The sequence below is a fragment of the Nomascus leucogenys genome, chromosome X, assembly GCF_006542625.1.
Source record: "Nomascus leucogenys isolate Asia chromosome X, Asia_NLE_v1, whole genome shotgun sequence".
NCBI lineage: Eukaryota > Metazoa > Chordata > Mammalia > Primates > Hylobatidae > Nomascus > Nomascus leucogenys.
Window position 1 is genome coordinate 22,660,927 of NC_044406.1, and position 21,250 is coordinate 22,682,176.

Genomic DNA, 21,250 nt, shown 5'->3' on the forward strand with positions numbered 1-21,250 from the left:
CAGATCACCTGAGGTCAGGAGTTCAAGACCAGCCTGGCCAACATGGAGAAACCCCGTCTCTACTAAAAATATAAAAATTAGCTGGGTTTGGTGGTGCGGACCTGTAGTCCCAGCTACTGGGGAGGCTAAGGTGAGAGGATCACTTAAGCCTGGGAGGCAGACGTTGCAGTGAACTGAGATTGTGTGCCACTGCACTCCGGCCTGGGTGACAGAGTGAGACCCTGTCATAAATAAATAAATAAATAATAATAATGCACTAAAGAAAAAAGTGTCAAAATTAATTGGTGTTACCCTCTGGGACAGCTGTCCCTTAAAAAAAAAAAAAGAATCAGTTGCACCTAAACCCAAAGAATCACTGTTTCTTGAAGTGGTGGTTTAAACAGAGGTGCAAACAGCAAGCGAATCTCATTACTTTTGGTGGCTGTGGCCATGCTCCTTAAAGTGAACTTAGAGGCTCTACATCCCTGGTGGCCAGTGCCTGCTGGGACCAGAGGCTGTGGCCATCTGGCCCCCCAGTCAGCCCCAAGTCACGGCCCCCAGGCAATGGCTGTGCCTGATAGAGTGTACCAGGTCACTGGACAGGCACTCGATAGGAGGTTTGCCAAATGCCTAGAGTCCAGGAAATGCGGTTACCCTGCTCCCTCCCCCTTTTTATAGACCTAGACATGGGTGCCCAGCACCACACCCTGGCCCACTGGAGGAGATTACAGCCAGCAAGTGCAGTTCCATGACTCCATCAAGTTCCTGCTGCTCCACCGCGTCCTGCACCATCAGCACAAGCCATGCTTCACTACCAAGAGGACCAACACCGTCTGCTAGTTGCAGGGGCCTCTCGCCCCAGTGTGCCCCACATAAACTTGGGTATGCCAAGAAAGAAAAAAAGAAAGGAAGGAAGGAAGAAGGAACAAGAGAGAGAAAGAAAGAAAGAAAGAAAAAATCAGTAAATTTGAAGATCAATAGAGATTATGCAATCTTAAGAACAGAGTGAGAAAAAGAATGAAGAAAAATTAACAGCTTCACAGAAATCTGGGACACCATTAACCACACACCAATATACATGTAATGGGAATACTAGAAAAAGAAAAGGAGAAAGGAGAAGAGAAAATATTTGAAGAAAGAATGATTGAAAACCACAAAACATTGCTGAAATAAATTAAAGAAGGCTTAAATAAAAGGAGACATCCCATATTCTGAGATCAGAGAAGTTTACAGCATGGGCTCAGAAGATCAGACTGCCTAGGCTCAATCCTGACTCTTAGGTAAGTTACCTAACTTCTTTGGGCTTTGGTTTTCTCATTTGTGAAATCAGGATAAGAAGTCTTGTATTATAGAGTTGTTCATGGTGTGAATGGCTCAATATACATATAAAGCACTTAGAACAGTGCCTGTCACACGGTGTGTGTTTAATGCTTTTTAGCTATCCTGAAATTGTGAAAGACAATTTGGCAGAGTGTATGAATCTTCAGTTACAATCTTTTTCTCCAGAAAGTCCAGCTGTTGCTCCATTTTCTTCTGAAAGCTAATGTTGCAGAGAATTCTGAAACCAAAGAGGCTTTGTTTCCTTAGAGCAGGGTGGTTAAGAGTCTGGGGTTGGACTGCCTTGGTATGAGTCCTGGCTCTCCCATTTACTGGATGTGTGACCTTGGACAAGTTGATCTCTCCTGTAATGTGGGGCAACTCATAGATCCTCCCTTTCGTGGACCCTTTGCATTTGTTGGCCAAACCATCCTTCCTCCCTTTTAGTTGTTTGGGTTTTTTTCACTCCAACCTTTTGATTCAGGTGGGACTTCCATTCATAGCAGCTTCACCCCCTGACCAATATCTCACTGAATTCTGTTGGCCACTGTGCTGGATCTAAGTGTTCGAGCATGTACCCTGAAGACAACAGGAGTCCTTCTATGGGCAAACCAGGAGGGAGACTCTTTCTTCTTTCTGGGGTTCCTGAGCTAGGATTACGTGGACCTGGAGCTGCCCGGGCCTCACCTGGAAGCCTGTCTGCAGTAGGAGAGGCTCAGGCTACCACAAGAACCAACCGGAGCTGAACAGCTGGAGAGCAGAGGCACCCCGACAACATGGGTTGAGTTCCTGCATCCAGCCAACTTCCAGGCCGGCGCCGCCACTTTATTGGGATGCTGCGTGGTTTAAATAAGAGAATTCGTGTAAAGCACCAAGTACGTGTCAGACACAAGGCAAGTCCTCAAGAAAAGATGATCTGTCTCCTCCTGTCATAACGATTGCAGGAGTTTTTTTCCTTGTAGTTAAAAATTGTTGGGCCTGGAGCAGTGGCTCATGCCTGTAATCCCAGCACTTTGGGAGGCCAAGGTAGGAGGATCACTTGAGGCCAGGAGTACGAATCCAGACTGGCCAATATGCTGAAACCCCGTCTCTACTAAAAATACAAACATTAGCCAGCCATGGTGGCACGTGCCTGTAGTCCCAGCTACTTGGGAGGCTGGGGCAGGAGAATTGCTTGAACCCGGGAGGCGGAGGTTGCAGGGAGCCGAGATGGCGCCAGTGCACTCCAGCCTGGGCCACAGAGCAAGACTCTGCTCAAAAAAAAAAAAAAAAAAAAAAAAAAAAATTGTTGCCAAATGTGTGTACGTGTAGATAGCTGATTCTCCTGAAATGTGGTAAATTCCTTCAGTCTGCAGATACTGATCTTTCTTAAGCTTAGGAAAATTGTTTCCAAAGCTCTTTCATGATTGCATCTCTTGGCCAGGAACGGTAACTATCTGTGTGTTGGTGCCGCATTCTCTGTTCTCCATATCTGTCATCTCTCTCATAATTTTCTCTCTCCTCCACCTCCGAATGTAGGAATTCCTCAGGGCTTGGCCTTGGTGAAAGTATTAATTATGAGAGCAGTTGACTCCTTGTTCCACCCCAACCTTCCATCCAAGGGCCATCCAAGGGACAGAGGAGGAATCTTAAGCCACCGCCTGCCTGGAGCCCAGCCCCTTCCCACAGGCCACCCGGGGGAATGGGTTTCTGCCCCATCCCGGTCCCCCATTGTCTTTCTAGCAGTGGTGCTGGCAGGTGTGGGCGATATAGGACTTGGTGGCACAGACTTTATGCAAAGCCAGCGGGAAACACAACAGCTCTGCAGGATCCCAGAGAGCCCTGCTGTGCAGCCCAGCAGCTCCAAAGGCCGCATCTGAGAGCCCGTTGGAAACGCAGTCTCAGGCCCTAGCCTGGACCCCCGAATCAGAACGAGCATTTCCACAACATCCGTGGGTGATTTGTGTGCACATTAAAGTTTGCGAAGCTCTGCTCCAGGGTGCAGGCTCAATTTAACCCTTTTTTCGTAATCCATTTTTTGTGTACCTACAAAGTCATTCTTTACGGTGAAAACCCCCAACTCCTCACCAGACGAGATCATGTAATACTGACTCTCTTTACTATTAATACCTACTTCATTTTTATGTGATATTTTCCCTCAATATAATGATTTTATTTTATTATTATTATTTTTTCAAACTCAGAAATTCTTAAGAACAATGTAATATTATTACCATAAAGTGGGAGCTCCGTTGCCAGGGCACTTTGAAGTTTTGTATGCACAATTCAGACTTCGTTGAAACTTTAATTTTACTGTGTCCTTGGCTTGCCTCACCTTTTCAAGAGTTACAAAACTTTCCACAGTTCTGCCAGCTGCTTCTTCCTGTTTTGTTCTCAATTTGGGATGTTTATTTCTTTTGCTTGATGTCTGTATGCTAAAAGAAATAAATAAGCAGAACACATTGCGGTTCATTCAAGCACAGGGCACGATCCACATTCGTTCCATATGATAGTCTCTGACTAGGAATTCTTATGTCCTATAATTGGTGAGTATATTTTTGCATTAAGCTGTAATGTTGAATTATCACTTCTTTTAGCATATTTATTTAAATGTATGTTGGGGGTGAAAAGTCATCATGTCATTAAAAAAAGGAGTCTTTGTTCAAAAGGTGATATAAGTTTCGAGAGCTGCTTTGACAAATGTTAACTGAAGGGTCATTATGTAAGGTAGTTGTGTATTATGTTATATGTTATATATATTGTACAAACCCCAGTGCCATTACAAATATAGTTTGTAGAGCGGTGCCAGTCAGTGAACTCTTTGTTACCCATCTGTGATGAGATAAATACAGAAATTGAGAGTGTTTAGAAACTTTTATAACATATTTTTATGTCTGCTGCCTTTAACAGTAAAAATTTGGCTTTGTATTTTATACATCATTTTAAAATTTTATTTTTCTAGTGATTTATTTTTATTATATCTTACAGAAATATCAGTGTGCAATAGATGGGAAAATTTTTTTAAGTTGGTTTTTCACTGCAGATGGTTTGAACAGCACTGATATAGAGCATATTATCTGGCTTCAAGAAATCAAATTTGGTATAAATAATAGAATGAAAGTATAACCTTCTCCTGCCCCTAGTAGGGACATTTCAAAACATTTCTAAATAATGACTGGGTTAAAAAAAGAAACTGAAAAGAAAATTACAAAATATTTAGAGCTGAACAGCAACAGAACAGAATCCATGAAAGGTTGTGTGGGCTGGGTGCGGGAGCTCATGCCTGTAATCCTAGCAGTTTAGGAGGCAGAGGTGAGAGGATGACTTGGGCCAAGGAGGTTGAGACTGCAGTGAGCCATGACTGTGCCACTGCACTGCAGCCTGGACATCAGAGTGAGACTCTGTCTTAAAAAAAAAAAAAAAAAAAAAAAAAAAAGCTTGTGTGATAAAAGGTGGTATTTAGACAGAAGTTAAAGTTTTAAATGCATATATTAGACAAAAAAATTTACACTTAATGATCAGAATGTTCAGGAAAGGTAGAGAATCAGTACTCAGTACTTTTTTTTTGTTTTTTGAGACGGGGTATCGCTCTGTCGCCCAGGCTGCAGTGCAGTGGCAGAATTCAGCTCACTGCAGCCTCCGCCTCCCGGTTCAAGCAATTCTCCCACCTCAGCCTCCTGAGTAGCTGGAATTACAGGGGCGCACCATCACACCTGGCTAATTTTTGTATTTTTAGTAGAGACGGGATTTCACCGTGTTGGCCAGGCTGGTCTCGAACTCCTGACCTCAGGTGATCCACCCATCTCGGCCTCCCAAAGTGCTGGGACTACAGGCATGAACCACCGCACCTGGCCAGGCTCAGTACTTTTATCAATGAGTCCCCAAAATATAGAAACTTAAATAAGATAGACCACTATTTTCTTCTCATAAGATAGTCTTGTGGTAGGTGGCAGGTCCAGGGTTGGCAGGCATTTATGTGAAACTCAACATAAGCCTTTCATTTGCATGTCAAAAGTAGCACTATCTGGTTGTCATCACCTTTCAGTAATCAGACAGTGGAAATGAGCTCAACAGAGTGCACACACAATTTTTTTAAATGTAAGACCTGGGCTGGGTGAGATGGCTCCTACCTATAAACTCAGCACTTTGGGAGGCCGATGTGGAGTTCAAGAGGCCCAGGAGTTCAAGAGCAGCCTAGGCAACATAGTGAGACCCCGTCTTTACAAAAAATAAAAAAATTAGCTGGGTATGGCAGCAAACACCTGTGGTTCCAGCTACTTGGGAGGCTGTGGTGGGAAGATTGCTTGAGCCCAGGAGGTACAGGCTGCAATGAGTCATGATTCATGGTGCCAATGCACTCCAGCCTGGATGACAAGAGGGAGACACTGTCTCAAAGAAGAAAAAAAAAAAAAAAAAAAAAAAAAGACCCTGAAGGGTTCCTCCATTCCATTGGTTAGAACTTGGTCATATGATGACAGGTAGTGGCAAAGGGGATTATTAAGAACTATGCAGTTTAGATAAGAAGTCCTGAGTCCAATTACAATTCCATATCTCTGAAGGAAAGGGAAAAAGATATTGGGGGATGATTACCAAACTGCCATAAGCAACCATATTAGTAAACTCAAAGACAATTGAAGGAAGAAAACAGTAAGTATAAAAGCAGAATGTTATAAACAAGGATAACAAGGAACAATAGGTGATCAAAACTGAAAGTCAATTACTTTAAGAGAATTAAAAATAGGCTAATCACTTGGACTAATTGAGAAAAATAAGAGGCATAATAGACAATAGTACGAAGGAAAAAGGGCACACTATGATAGAAACAGTAAAGTTGCCAAAACTCATAGGAGATTATTATGATCTCTATAGAAATGCATTAGAAAACTCACAATGAAATAGACACTTTTCTAGAAAAATATAAATTTTCGAAATGAATTCAAGAGGTAATAGAATTCAGACACAGGCCATTAATGAACTGATACAATAGTGAAAATACTTAATCACCTAAAATAGTCACATACATAAACAAAATACAACCAGGCCCAGAGGGTTTTATAGGAGAGTGTTGCTCAACCCACGAGAAAACAGAAAACCCTTATCTTAATTATTTAAATAACAATAATAAAAGAGAATGCTATCCAACTCATTTAAGAGGCTACATTAACCTTAATATGAAAACTGGAAAAAGGCCAGATCCAGAGGCTCATGCCTGTAATCCCAGCACTTTGGGAGGCCGAGGTGGGCGGATCGTTTGAGTCCAGTGGTTCAAGACCAGCCTGGGCAACATGGCGAAACACATCTCTACGAAAAACACAAAAATTTGTCGGTGTGGTGGTGCACTCCTGTAGTCCCAGCTACTCTGGAGGCTGAGGTGGGAGGATTGCTTGAGCCTGGGAAGGTCAGGGCTGCAGTGAGCTGAGATTGTGCCACTACACTCCAGACTGGGCTACAGAGCAAGACTCTGTCTCAAACAACAGCAAAACAACAACAACAACAACAAAACCCAAAAACAGAAAAACTGGAAAAAGATCTCACATGGAAAGAAAATTATAAGCTAATACTGAAACCAACCTAACAGTCCCATAGACAGTTTTTTTGGTTGTTTGTTTTTTTGAGATGATGTCTCCCTCTGTTACTCAGCCTGGAGTGCAGTGGCGCCATCTTGGCTCACTGCAACCTCAGCATCCCAGCTTCAAGCAATTCTCCTGCCTCAGCCTCCCACATAGCTGGGATTACAGGTGTCTGCCACCCCGCCCAGCTAATTTTTGTATTTTTGGTAGAGACCGGGTTTCACCATGTTGGCCAGGCTGGTCTCGAACTCCTGACCTCAGGTGATCCAAGGTGATCCACCTGCCTTGGCCTCCCAAAGTGCTGGGATTACAGGCATGAGCCACTGCACCTGGCCAAGACAGGTTTTTTTGTTTTTGTTTTTGTTTTTTTTTATAAACATAGAAATTGACCTTTCTGGTCTTAAAACTTGAAACTCACCAGATCCAGGCAATGGGATACCAAGCCTCTCAAAAGGTATCAAATAACTGAAACTCACCAGATCATTACATCCAGACATTAAGACACCCTCATTCATCATGATTGCTTCCTCTGTTTTCCCATACGTAGTTAACATTTCTTTCCTGCTATATAAACCCCTAATTTTAGTTGGTCAGGGAGATGGACTTGAGACTGATCTTCCATCTCCTTGGCTGCAGCACCTGATTAAAACCTTCTTCCTTGGCAATCATTGTTGTCTCAGTGATTTGTCTTTCTGTGCGCGAGCGGCAGAACCTAGATGGAGCCCTTGGTGTTTTAGTAACAGATTTTGGTTCCCTGACCCAGTATGCTTTGCTTGTGGCTTGGCTGCAACGGGCTTCTGGGAGTCTCAGAAGCCCTCCTGAGCAGCTGCCCACCCAATTTAGGCTGGAGGTGAGTTTCCTTCTCTCTGGCCCCTCTGCAGCCAGCCCCAACAGGGTTCCTGATTGCCTCAGAAGAACAGCCTTTGAAATTTGACAGCTGCATCCAGATAGGATGAGTGCACTTTGTGGGCCCAGACAGCAGGATCTGCTCCTTTCAGTTTGGGAAATTTGTAAAGGAATTCCCATTTGCAGGTTGAACAATCCCAACTGAGGCTGAGCACAGTGGCTCACATCTGTAATCCTAGCACTTTGGGAGGCCGAGGCGGTCAGATCATTGGAGGTCAGGAGTTCGAGACCAGCCTGGCCAACATGGTGAAACCCCGTGTCTACTAAAAATACAAAAATTACCCAGGCGTGGCAGTGGGTGCCTGTAGTCCCAGCTACTCGGGAGGCTGAAGCAGGAGAATCGCTTGAACCCAGGAGGTGGAGGTTGCAGTGAGCCGAGATGGCGCCACTGCACTCCAGCCTGGGTAACAGATGGAGACCCCATCTCAAAAAACAAACAAATAAATATAAATAAATAAAATTATTGGTAAAATAAAAATAGAAATGTCTTCAGAGTTGTCAGCATACATTTTTGTTTGGGTTTTATATTTGTCTCTGCTAGATATCTTGAGGTATCAGGGTTTGGCACAGAAGGTTATAAAACTATAAACCCGGCCAAAACAAAATGATCTTTATGCACATTTTTAAATAAGTAAGACTAATTTAATATTATTGGTTTAATGAAAAAAAAAAAAAAACAGCAGAATATTCTGAGTTATTGGTGAAAATGCCCATGTAGTTACCTTTAAGGTTCTTAAAAGGTGAACACCTGATCACAGTTTGTAAAATAGATAACAAGGAAATGATTTATAAATAACCTAGATAAACTGTTAAAAACAAAATATCGATGAGTAAGTGCTATAGGTGAACTTTTTGTGTAACTTAAAATCTTAAAGTTATTTTTGCTGCTCATTGGATGTCTGGGTCATTTCCAATTAAGAAAAGATTATGATATGGGGAAACATGTTTCTAAAAATCGTGGAATGGTTCTCATCTATAAAATGCTAATATGTGATAGGCAGCTCAGGATTTCTTGCTTCCTAGGTTTTCACTAAATTTAAAGTTACTAAGGAAAAGAATTCTAGTTAAGATACAATTCTGTATATAATATGTGCACAAGAAGATTTTTTTTATTGAGAGAGAATAATTTTATCTAATTCAGAAGTTATCTGAAGATTAATTCAAATTACAGACTTCAAAATGATATTCAGGAAACAAGGTAGAAAGGAACCAGGAAGTAGAGGAGAGATGTGAAGAAAGTTATAGATATAAAGATATATTTTTGGTAAGGAAGGTTTTAAAGAAAAGAAAATTTAGGACAAAAACAGAAAGTCGGCCGGGCGCAGTGGCTCACGCCTGTAATCCCAGCACTTTGGGAGGCCAAGGTGGGCGGATCACGAGGTCAGGAGATCAAAACTATCCTGGCTAACATGGTGAAACCCCGTCTGTACTAAAAATACAAAAAATTAGCCGGATGTGGTGGCGGGCGCCTGTAGTCCCAGCTATTCGGGAGGCTGAGGCAGGAGAATGGTGTGAACCCAGGAGGCAGAACTTGCAGTGAGCTGAGATTGTGCCAGTGCACTTCAGCCTGGGCAACAGAGCAAGACTCGTCTCAAAAACAAAACAAAACAAACAACAACCACCACAACAAAAACCCAGAAAGTCCAAGCATGTACCGGCACTAAAGTACTTACTGGTCATGTGCCTACAGCAAATTTCTTAATTCCACGAAATGTATAGTGGTATTGGTAGATTTAAAGATACTAATTTGAGGCCAGGTACGGTGGCTCACACCTGTAATCCTAGCACTTTGGGAGGCTGAGGATCACCTGAGGTCAGGAGTTCGAGACCAGCCTGGCCAATATGGAGAAACCCTGTCTTTACTGAAAATACAAAAATTAGCTAGGTGTGGTGGTGTGCACCTGTAATCCCAGCTACTTGGGAGGCTGAAGCATGAGAATCGCTTGAACCTGGGAACCAGAGGTTGCAGTGAGGTGTGATTCCGCCATTTCACTCCAGCCTGGGCGAAAGGGCGAAACTCCCATCTCAAACTAACTAACTAACTAACTAAATAAAAAGACATTAATTTGGCTGGGTGTTGTGGCTCATGCCTGTAATCCCAGCACTTCGGGAGGCCGAGGTGGGGGGGGGATCTCTTTTGAGGCCAGGAGTTCGAGACCAGCCTGGACAACATAGTGAGACCCTGTCTCATTTAAAAAAAAAAAGTTCCCCAGGATTTTAATTGACTTTAAGATGTGCAACTAGAAAAACTACCTTAGACAAAGTAAGTTAAAAGACAAGCAGCAGACAAGGAAATGATATTTGTAACATACATAATTAGCAAAGAAGTATATTCAAAATGTAGAAAGTATTTCTACAAATGGATAAGAACAATAGAAAAACAGACAAAGGTTATTCCAAGGCAATTTTCAGATGAGGAAAACTATAGCTAATAAAGAGTGAAAGATACCTTGAACTTACTTGTTATCAAGGAAATGTCAATTAAAACAATTTTACCATTTCTCACTTCTTAGATTGTGAAAATGTATGAGCACATCAAGAGTTACGAAGGAATAGGGAATTGGGAATTCTCATATTCTGCTGGAGGGAATGTATATTAGGATAGTCATTTTGGAGAGTAATATTGAAAATGTGCCATATTCTGAAATTTTACTTATTTATACTCCAAGAAAAACTCTTATACATGTGGGCAAGAGGCATTTACAAGGATGTACTAATATTTCTTAAAGTGTTATTGGTGTGTGGATGACTTGTCTGTGTATCACCAGGACTCCTGGTTAAACTGGCCCTATCCCATACCTACTGTATCAGTCAGGGTTCTCCAGAGAGAAACAGAGTCAATAAGATATATACATAGATATATAAGAGGAGATTTATTATGAGAATTGTCTTATGTGATTATGGAGGCCAAGCAGTCTTACAGTCTGCCTTATGCAAGCTGGAGAACAAGGCAAACTGGTGGTGTAATTTGATCTGAGTCCAAAGGCCTGAAAACCAGGAGCTCCAACGTCCCAGGGCAGCTCAAGAAGAGAATTCACCTTTCCTCTGAATTTTTGTTCTATTTAGGCCCTCAACGGATTGGACGATGTTCACCCGCGTTGGTAACGGCAGATCTTTTTTTTTTTTTGAGATGGAGTCTCACTCTGTCACCCAGGCTGGAGTACAGTGGTACAATCTCAGTTCACTGCAACCTCTGCCTCCTGGGCTCAAGTGACCCTCCTGCCTCAGCCTCCTGAGTATCTGGGGTTACAGGCACTCACCACCACACCTGGCTAATTTTTTGTATTTTTAGTAGAGATGGGGTTTCACCATGTTGGCCAGGCCGGTCTCGAACTCCTGACCTCATGATCTGCCCACCTCGGCCTCCCAAAGTGCTAGGATAACAGGCGTGAGCCGCTGCGCCCGGCCGATAAGGACTAGTTTTTAGACATAATCACACCATCATTATATCTGAATGAATTAACATTACAATAATTTGTTTATATGAGCATATATCCAGTCAGTATTGACAAAATCCAGTGTTCATATTTCTCTAATTGTCTCATATTTTTAGTTTTTTGGTTTTTTTTATTTATTTATTTTTTGAGACAGGGTCTCATTCTGTCTCCCAGGCTGGAGTGCAGTGGCATGATCTCAGCTCACTGCAGCCTCAACCTCCTGGGCTCAAGCAATCCTCCCAACCTCTGCTTCTTGAGTAGCTGGGACTACAGGAGCCCCACTGTGCCTGGTTAATTTTTTTGTATTTGTAGAGGTGGGGTTCCATCATGTTGTCCAGGCTGGTCTTGAACTCATGAGCTCACTGGCCTCCCAAAGTGCTAGGATTACAGCATGCACCACTGCACCTTACCTACAGTTTGTTTGAATCAAGGTTGAAATGAGCCAGGTGCCGTGGCTTGTGCCTGTAATCCCCCCACTTTGGGAGGCCGAGGCAGGTGGCTCACTTGAGTCCAGTTCAAGACCAGCCTGGGCAACATGGCAAAACCCTGTCTCTACGAAAAATACGAAAATTACCTGGGTGTGCTGGTGTGCACCTGCAGTCCCAGCTACTCAAGAGGCTGAGGTGGAAGGATCACTTGAGCCTGGGAGGTTGAGGCTGCAGTGAGCCATGATTGCACTACTACACTCCAGCCTGGGCAACAGAGAGAGACCCTGCCACAAGAAAAAAAAATGAAATGAAGTTCATACACTGCCATTGATTAACATGTCTTTTAAGTCTTTTCTAATCTATTGATTTCCCCTCCTATTTTTTTCTAATAATTTGTTTGTTGAAGAAATGTATTTGTTAAATGTTGAATTTTTCTTATAATTTGTTTTCTTTTCTTTTTTTTTTTTTTGGAGACAGAGTTTCGCTCTTGTTGCCCAGGCTGGAGTGCAATGGCACGATCTTGGCTCACTGCAACCTCTGCCTCCCAGGTTCAAGCAATTCTCCTACCTCAGCCTCCCGAATAGCGGGGATTACAGGCATGCACCACCACGCCCGGCTAATTTTGTATTTTTAGTAGAGACGGGGTTTCTCCATGTTGAGGCTGGTCTCGAACTCCTGACCTCAGGTGATCCACCCACCTCGGCCTCCCAAAGTGCTGGGATTACAGGCGTGAGCCACCGTGCCCGGCCAATTTGTTTTCTTATAATTTGTTTATTCTTATCTTTCATTTGTCCTTTAGAGTTTCTCATCAACTGGATTTTGTCGACCGCATCCCTGTGGTTTCATTGATATGTTTCTCTGTTTCCTGTATTTCCTGTAAACTGGTAGGTAGAGCTAGAAGGTTGATCAAACTCAGGTTTGATTTTTTTTTTTTTTTTTTGTCTAGTAGCATTTTGTCCTTCCGTCTTGAGGCGTATTTCTGGTTTTTCTCTCTGCTTAGCAGCCACTGATAATCATTGCCAAGGTCCATTAATTCATTAGGTGTTGCAAAATGGTGATATTTTGTGGTCGACAAAATCCAAAATGGTGATATTCTAATTTCATCAGGACTTCTTCATGTATTAGTTGGAATACTTCTGTTAAAAGGAAGGTCCCTTCATCAACTATTTGGTTACTCTGAGGAGTAGATCTTACAGGCTTCATCTCTTTTTCTTCACTAGTTTTCAAAATATTGAGTTGGTTCCCTAGCATTCTCCAAAAGTGATCATTTAAAAAAATTGAAATATGACTCTTATACTATCAAATTCACCCTTTTAAAGCATACATACAAGTCACTAATTTCTAGTACATTTACAAAGCTGTGCAACCATCACCACTAGTTGATCATTTTTAAAGTCTCATAAATTCATTAACATATCCACTATGTTTCACTCCATAGCAATTATTTTTTTGACATCCAAATTTTCTTAATGTTAGACAACCTAGTAAGCTTGGACACTTTCTTCTTTTGCTTTCTGCTATAAGGAGATGTTCCTGGCTTATCTTATACTTTCCTCCAGCCCTGGAATCAATCACTTCTCCCTTTCCTTTGGTGGGAAACTGTAGAGGCCCCAATTTGGACACCAGGGGTGCTCACTGCTACTGCTCATTGTTTCTAGGCCTCTATATTGATTTTTTTTTATCTCTTTAGTGGAGCTAGTTTGTTTGCTGTGCCCTGTGATTTATAATCCATGAAGAATTTGGCTATTACTTTCAGGAATTAAACAATGTCTTGTTCGAGTAATGACTCATGTAAAAAGCACTGCTTGAAAATCACCTATTTGCCAGTCATTGTTTATTTTAAAATTATTCTCCTTGGAGAGAGTGTGTGGCTTAAGGGCTCAGATGAAAAATTCTTACTTGGCATTAATTATGGCCAACTGAATTCCAACAGAAGATGCAACTTCCTCACGCTAAGTATAACCTAAGTATCAGGTATCAGATAAATGGTTAATTTTTACAGGGCATGCTTAGTTCAATAAAACTAGGGCCTTTCTAGGGGAAGATAAATATTTTTTAATGTTTGGGATACAAAAAAAAAAATTACCACAACTTTTTTCAAGAAGGTCTACATTTTCTCATAAGCCAATAATTTATTGCTTCTTATTTGAATTCCCATCAGTCTCTGATGTGGAGTGAAAATCAACAGCTTCTTTTCTGACTAATCTTTCTCTGGAGAAATGATTGAAAGGCCTTCTATCGTTTCTGGCTCAAGGACCTATAAACATGTCAGGGATTTTTAGTTTAGTTATTAAAACACTGTCAAAACCTTGAGTAAATGCTTTTAACTGTCTGATATACATTAACAGCTCTGAAGGAACAAATACATTTTAGCACGTAATCAAAATTCCTTTTACTGCTTTGAAACCAGCTATTTTGTATTCATAGCATTCTCTTTTGAAATGTTCTGCTCTCGACCTCCCTAGATAAAATTTCCTTTTATTATGTTTACTTAAGTGAGAAAATGAAAGTACTTAGGAATGTTTTTATTTTGCCTTACACAGCCTCCTTATTCGAGTTCCCCAAGGGCAAGCACATCTTTGTTACTTCCTGTGCCCAGAATTCTAAAGGTCCCTAATACGAAAACAATTATCAAGGCAAGATAGGCTGCAGTAGGTCCTTTAAGTGCAAGATGTCTGGTGCTTAATTACCAAATGCTTTCAAGGATCTTAGGTGTCCTCAAGGTCCTATCGTGAGTACTTTCATAAAATGCATTTTGTATTTTGTCACTCAAACAATTTCTGATCTCTGCTGTTTACACTTCCTTTTCATCTTCACTTTATCATGAGTATAATACTAAGTATACTTCTAGTGAAATGATTTTTACCATTGTTCTTTTACCAGTTTAACAATGTTCTTTACAGACTTCCATAAATGGGCTTAAAGTACAAATTACCTTTTTTTTAACTAAAAAAAATATAGTTGACCTTATCTGTATAGTCATCTATAAAATAACTGGACTTTATAAAGTTTGCTGGACTTTAATAAAGGTTTATCTAATCTAACTAGGCTATCCTTTCTTTGTTTCCCACTAAAGTTAACAGTCTCTTCCTGTATGAAAAGTAATGACAAAGGGCTCTTTGAAAGTATCAATCCCTAAACTACTTGTGATCTTTTAAACTGAGAAAACATCTTTTTCTTTTATGCTCCTTGGACACTCTTAAGTGCTTTACACTGGTGGATGTGTAAGTATTTGATGGTAATTATGGAAAAACTAACAAGAATGGTGACATTAGGTTTTTCTGTCTTGAACATGCTGCTTACAGTTGCATGGATGATGAAGTGAGGCTCTATTCTTTTTTTTTTTTTTTTAAATAGAGACCATGTTACCCAGGCTAGTCTTGAACTCCTGGGCTCAAGTGATCCTCCCGCCTTGGCCTCCCAAAGTGCTGTGATTACAGGAGTGAGCCAGGGAACCTGGCCTCCATTCTTGCCATACCGTAGCATCACACTGAGGCCCTTGGAAAGTACTTAAAACGCTGGTTATCAATGTTTTGAAATATTAATGTGGGCGGCCGGGCACGGTGGCTCACGCCTGTAATCCCAGCACTTTGGGAGGCCGAGACGGGTGGATTACCTGAGGTCAGGACTTGGAGACCAGCCTGGCCAACATGGTGAAACCCCGTCTCTACTGAAAAAATAGAAAAATTAGCCAGGCGTGGTGGCACGTGCCTGTAATCCCAGCTACTCGGGAGGCTGAGGCAGGAGAAGCGCTTGAACCTGGAAGGCGGAGGTTCAGTGAGCTGAGATCACGCCATTGCACTCCAGTCTGGGAGTGCAGGAAATATTCATGTGGGCACACAAGCTATTTCTCATTTTTTTTATTGAAACAACATTGCTTAGTTTCATTTACCTTTCTGTGAAATGTCTGTGAAAGTCTCTACACAGCCTGATGTAATTTTTATAAACAATGAATACATGCTGTTACTATTTTTGAAAGGAAATTTAATCGCTCGGAAAAATTCAGACTAAAGCCCCGAGAGGAAAATTACCATCCAGTGCATGCTCAGAGATTTCTTCTTACTCTACTTTTGTTTTTCCTTTTTGAAAGTATTTGTGATTGAGAGATGTCTGAGGGAAGGGACAAATTGCATTCTGGGAGTTTTAAAGAGTTATGTCAGGCAACTAAAATACGTGGCCTCTGTATTTAAAGAGATTTCACACCCGTATACTATTTGCTTTATAATTTTTGTGTTTCTTATTGTTTAAAAATGTCTTTAACATTTAGTGCTGTGTTAAAGGACAGCATGCCAGATTCCAGATTAAAGACTCCACTATTTAACTTTTCCCCAGTAACTTTAAAACAGAGTTTGGGTTCCAAGTTCAGCATGGAAAGATAGCATAAACATTTAAACTAAGTGCAAAATACACATTTTTGAAGTTGGTAAGTGCTGTTTAATCATTTTCCCCTTCTCTCCCAAGTCTTTCGAAACTTCAAAAGGCTTGTTTAAGCAGTTTGTTAAAAAAAAAAAAATCCATACCCAATTGGGCTCCTCTCTATTAAGGAATGTGGAAAATTCATGATTTATGAAACGATGACACCAGTCTTACATTTCACAGGCTCCCAAGCTCTGAAACACGGGTACATAGGAAAATACACAGAAAATTCCTGTTCTTTGCAACGTGCGAAACGTTTCAAAATGCAACTTTTCTCATCTCCCTCCCCCGTACAAACTAATAAAATCAGTTTGGCTCTGACTGCTTATTTTTAAAAAGTAGACGGCCTGGTAGGTGCTCTAGGGATAACCCTTCTCCCCCCACTCCACCCCCCTTCCCGCACACCCATTTAGACTAGCAAGCCCGTTTTCATTTTATTTCAAAGATTTTTTTTTTTTTTTTTAAGCGAAGGCAGGGGACAGCGGGGGTTGCTAAATTTATCTTCCTCCCCAGCCACGGGGATGAAGAAAACACATTTACTGCGGGCGGGGGTCTGAGGGCCTGCAAACAACTCGAGCTGGAGCCTCGGCCAGGACCGGCGCGAGACGCGGTAGGTCTCCAGGGAGGCCCCCGGGGTGCGGCCGCGGCCCACCAGACATGGTAGGGGGCGGCCGGGCCGCCTGCCTCTCCGCGGGGTCGGCGGACCGCGGCCCCGCGCGGGCTTTACGGCCGAGGCGGCGGCAGCGGCGCGTGTGTGGCGGCGGCGGGAGGGAGCGCGGAGGAGGTGGAAAGAAGGGGGGCGCTGTCACGGAGACTCCGGCCGCCGGAGACCCCGCCGCAGCGAGGCCACTGGGCTCCCCGGTGGCGGGGCGGGAGCGGCGCCGACACGGGGCGCCAGAGGGACCCACCGGGCGGAGGAGGGGGCCTGTCTACCCTTCCGCATTTTCCTGGGTCTCTCTCCCGGGCGGTGACGTGACGTGCTGACGGCGGGCCCGTGCCGGGGAGCTGGGCCGCTTTTTGTCAGCTCCGAGCTCGGCCCCTCCTCCCTCCCTCCGCCCGCCCCACCAGCCGGAGCCCGGCCCAGTGCTCCAGAGAAAGGCCGGCCTGCAGCACCCGCCACCGTCGCCGGCCGCCCGCACGTCCGTCCGGTGAGTCCCGGGTGCCGCCGCGGCCGCGGGGCCTAGTGCGCGCCCAGCGGCCTGGTCTCGGCCTGGTCGGCGGCCCGCAAGGCACCCTCCCGCGCTAGGCCGGGCGGCGTGGCGCGCGGCGCCGAGCAGGCCCCGAGGAGGCCGCAGTTAGGCCCGGGGAGGAGCCCGGCTGCCCCGAGCGGCGGCGGAGGCGCGCTCCGTAAGCGGGCGGGGGTTGGGGGAGGGTCGCCCGGTTGTGCCGCAGGCGGCCGAGGGGCCCCAGGTCGGCTCCGCGGCCGACCCGGGGCACCGCGCCGGGGTGAGGCCTGGCGAGGAGGCGAAGGCTGCAGGCATGAGGTGAAGGCCGCAGGCCGGCCGGGCCGATTTTCGCTATGTAAATATCGGTGAGGGGGGGGGGAGGGACGGGGGACAAGATGGCGGCGGCTCGGCGCCTGCTGCAGGGGACGATAGAGGGGGTTGCCGGGAGGGGGAGCCGCCATCTTGGAGGCGGTGTCTGGAGAGAAAATTCCGCTACAGCCCGTGAGGGGGGGTGGGAGAGCGGGCGGCGGCAGCAGCGGCGCCGGTGACGGGCCCCGGAGGCCCGGCGCGCTGGCGTGTGCGCGCGGAGGGGCGTGCTCGCTCCCCGTGGCGGCCATTGCCCTTGCCGCCATGATGAGCGCTTGGGGCTCCAGGAGCTCGGCGGCAGCGCCACCTTCCTGCCATGCCTCCCGCAGCCCCGTGACTTGCTGCAGTTTCCGCTGCGTTTCAGCTGAGCTGCCGCAGGCGGCCACCGCCGCCGCCCGGACGCCGGGACCGTTTCGCCCTCAGCGCCCCCGGCCGTGCTCCTTCCCCCGCGCCTGTAGCCACCCGAGGGCAGTCGGGGCAGGTGGCAGTCCGGACACCTAGGCTTACCGGGGCATACAGGACCCCAGGAAATGTTATTTTTGCTTAAGTCAAATCATATGTGGCTGCTAAGGTGCTTTCGATGCAGTTGTTTTTCCAACAATCTTTGCCGCCCCGAATATCTGAATAAAGAAAGAAAAATAAAGATTAATGGGAAAGTTTTTGCCATTCTTTTGTCCTATAGGGAAAAAAATTGCACAACACGAAAGCGGAGGAATAAAATTTTGAATCATTCGTACTCATTTACGTGGAAACAACTTTGTTGAAAAACGATTTAAGCGATTAGTGATCTGTTGGTGGTATTTTTTTTTTAAATCGAGGAATAAGAAGGGCAGACTTTTTTATTTTCTTATTGGAGGACAACTTAGTGTGGTGCATATTTATTGTGCATTTGCCTGTCATGGTATTTCGATTTTTCATTTTTGAAGTTTTAAGGCGGAGTTTCATCCCCTAACGTACTTTTTTTGATTGCACACTGTACAACTTTCTTGATAAACTCGGAGCCTACTGTTAGCGATGCACCGTGTTAGATGCTAAGAAACATTAAAAACGTTCTTGTAATGCAGACGGTGGCTGCAAGAAGTCTCATGTTTAGAGGTAGGTGGGGCAAGGTGAAATGCAGTAAAGTGAGAGGTACAACTAATTACTGGGATTTCCGAGGGAAGCAAGGTTGCCATTGGAGGATCAGGGAGGGACGGGTTCCTGAAGTATTAATAGGTGGCATTTTGAGAAGGTTACCGAGGGATGGGTAGGACTTTGTTAGGTAGAGGTGGAGGTGGAGAAAGGACGTTTCAAGGGTGAAGCTTCTTCAGTAAACAGTAAGTATTTACAGTTTGGCAAAAGTGGATGGTATAGGTAGGGGAGTGGTGGGAATTCAGGCTAGAAAAGTTAGATTGCAGAAGCGCTTGCTTGCCAGGTGGAGGGACTTATACTCAATGGGGGAGGCAGCGGGGGTGCCCTCAACTAGAAGAGTGATGGCACACCTGAGCTGCACTTTGTTATTTACTTATTTATTTTTTATTTTGAGACAGGTTCTTGCTATATTGCCCCAGGCTAATCTCGAACTCCTGGGCTCAAGCCGTTCTCCCGCCTCCCACTGCTGTCTGTTCCCTGAGCTGTGCTTTACGGTACTTAGTAGTTCCATTGGACTAGGAAAAGTTTCAAAGTTGAAAAATAATGAGAGTAGTAAGTTGATCAGTGTTTTTATTATCAGAACGATTACAAGAATGTTCAGAAGTTAAGCAAATTTTGCTACTTTTAGAACGATGCGTCTGTATTAAGACAGCTGCTCCTTTTTTCTATCCTGATTTCTCATCCGAAATAATCTTTTGCTCAGAGTTGTCAGAATTTCTATGGTACACAAATAGGGAGGGGTTTCTAACATTTCATTTACCATGGTTGAAAAGTACAGGACTAGTGCTGTGGGTTATTTGACGAAAATGAGAAATGAGTATTCCCGTGGTAATTTTTTTTTTTTTTTTTTTTTTTTTTTGAGACTGAGTCTCGCTCTGTTGCCCAGGCTGGAGTGCAGTGGTGTGATCTGGGCTCATTGCAACCTCTGCCTCCCGGGTTCAAGTGATTCTCCTGCCTCAGCCTCCCGAGTAGCTGGGACTACAGGACCCTGCCACCATGCCTGGTTAATTTTTGTATTTTTAGTAGAGACAGGGTTTCATGTTGGCCAGGCTGGTTTCGAATTCCTGACTTCAAGTGATCTGCCTGCCTTGACCTCCCAAAGTGCTGGGATTACAGGCATGAACCACCGTGCCCTGCCTGTTTCCTAGAATTTTGTGATGGAAACCTTTAGGTGGCGTAGATACCCATTTTCAGTTTTTCCGTTTTTCTAGACTGTAACGGGTCATGAGCAGCAGTGCTCCATGAAAGGGCTGGAGGGAATGAGAGTCTCATGTTTATTATAAAGGGCTATGGTTTAGAAAAGTTCGAGAAACAGTGCATTGCATGAGGCTGACTAGAAGCAAGTTGAGAAGGCGGGCTGTGGTTGTTGAGGTGTTAAGGGTAAACATAAACTTAGAAGAACCAGGTGCTTTTATATTTTGACAGCTGGGAAAGACATAGAAGAACTATTAAGAAGATAGAATTGTTTTGCTGCGCAGTACAGCAACAGTGGATGTTCAAGATTAAGATTAGAGTCAAGTTGTGTGATTAAGACAGGTAAGTGTGTAGTTTAGTTTCAATTAGAAATGGTTAAATATAAAATTATTTTTGCCTGAAGGGGTAGACCTTGAAACTTTGGAAAACTGACTGGTGGAACACCTTCGAACCCAACCACCCTGGATAAATAAGGTGTTAGTTTTTAATTTCTGTGTATTTTTCAGATAGATGCAGATTTCTTTTTTAAAAAAACATGCTCACGAATGTGTTACAAATTTTTTTTTCCACATTGCTTTTTATAAATGCTTACTCATTGCAAATGCTTACTCTCACTTAACCCATTTAGACTGATACTGTCACTGATAATCTTCTTTGTATTATTTGTTCTTGTGTACACTGGCAATTCCAAACTTTTTTTCACTCTTTTTTTTTTTTTTTTTTGAGACGGAGTCTCGCTCTGTCACCCAGGCTGGAGTGCAGTGGCACAATCTCGGCTCACTGCAAGCTCCGCCTCCGGGGTTCACGCCGTTCTCCTGCCTCAGCCTCTCCCAGTAGCTGGGACTACAGGCGCCCGCCACCACGCCCGGTTAATTTTTTTTTTTTTGTATTTTTAGTAGAGACGGGGGTTTCACCGTGGTCTCGATCTCCTGACCTCGTGATCTGCCCGCCTCGGCCTCCCAAAGTGCTGGGATTACAAGCGTGAGCCACCGCGCCCGGCCACTTTTTTTCACTCTTAAAACTACTCAACGGGTCCTTGAAATCTCTCACCTTCAGCAAAGATTACCCAATCTTTCACTTCACTGAGAAGGGTAGATGGCCATCTGATAAAGAGCCAAGTCTCCCTCCCTTCCCCTTCGTGCCTTTCCTGTCTTCACCTAGGCCTTCCTCCTCTTGCCGCAGGGGAGGTTGCAGGAGGGATTGCTGTCTCACAAGCCCCACTGCTGCTCTGTGCCTGCTCTTCACCCTGGCTACCTCCTTAGGGACCAAGCTCTGTCGGTGATGCCGTCTCTTGCATCATTACCCTCTCTTTACAGATATTCCTAGGTTTGCTCATCTTACAAAAACCTCACCTGTCTTCG

The 21,250-nt window shown here is 44.2% G+C and overlaps 1 protein-coding gene and 1 non-coding gene across 5 annotated transcripts in view; both read left to right on the forward strand.

The window, feature by feature from the left end:
• The first annotated feature begins 331 nt into the window (after window positions 1-331).
• LOC115833438 lies at window positions 332-464 on the forward strand. The gene has a single exon (XR_004028869.1). It is a non-coding gene; the product is annotated as a small nucleolar RNA SNORA68 (small nucleolar RNA).
• A 16,327-nt stretch (window positions 465-16,791) lies between these two features.
• Window positions 16,792-21,250, forward strand: part of ZFX (zinc finger protein X-linked) — a 68,997-nt gene continuing 64,538 nt past the window's right edge. For 2 of the 4 annotated variants that reach the window (XM_012500968.2, XM_030806837.1), the window contains exons 1-2: window positions 19,094-19,189; window positions 20,121-20,231. The gene's annotated coding sequence lies outside the window, so the exon portion shown is untranslated. Of the gene's footprint in view, window positions 17,181-19,093; window positions 19,190-20,120; window positions 20,232-21,250 lie in introns of those variants that run through there. The other 2 variants (XM_004092381.3, XM_004092382.3) reach the window with 2 other exon arrangements.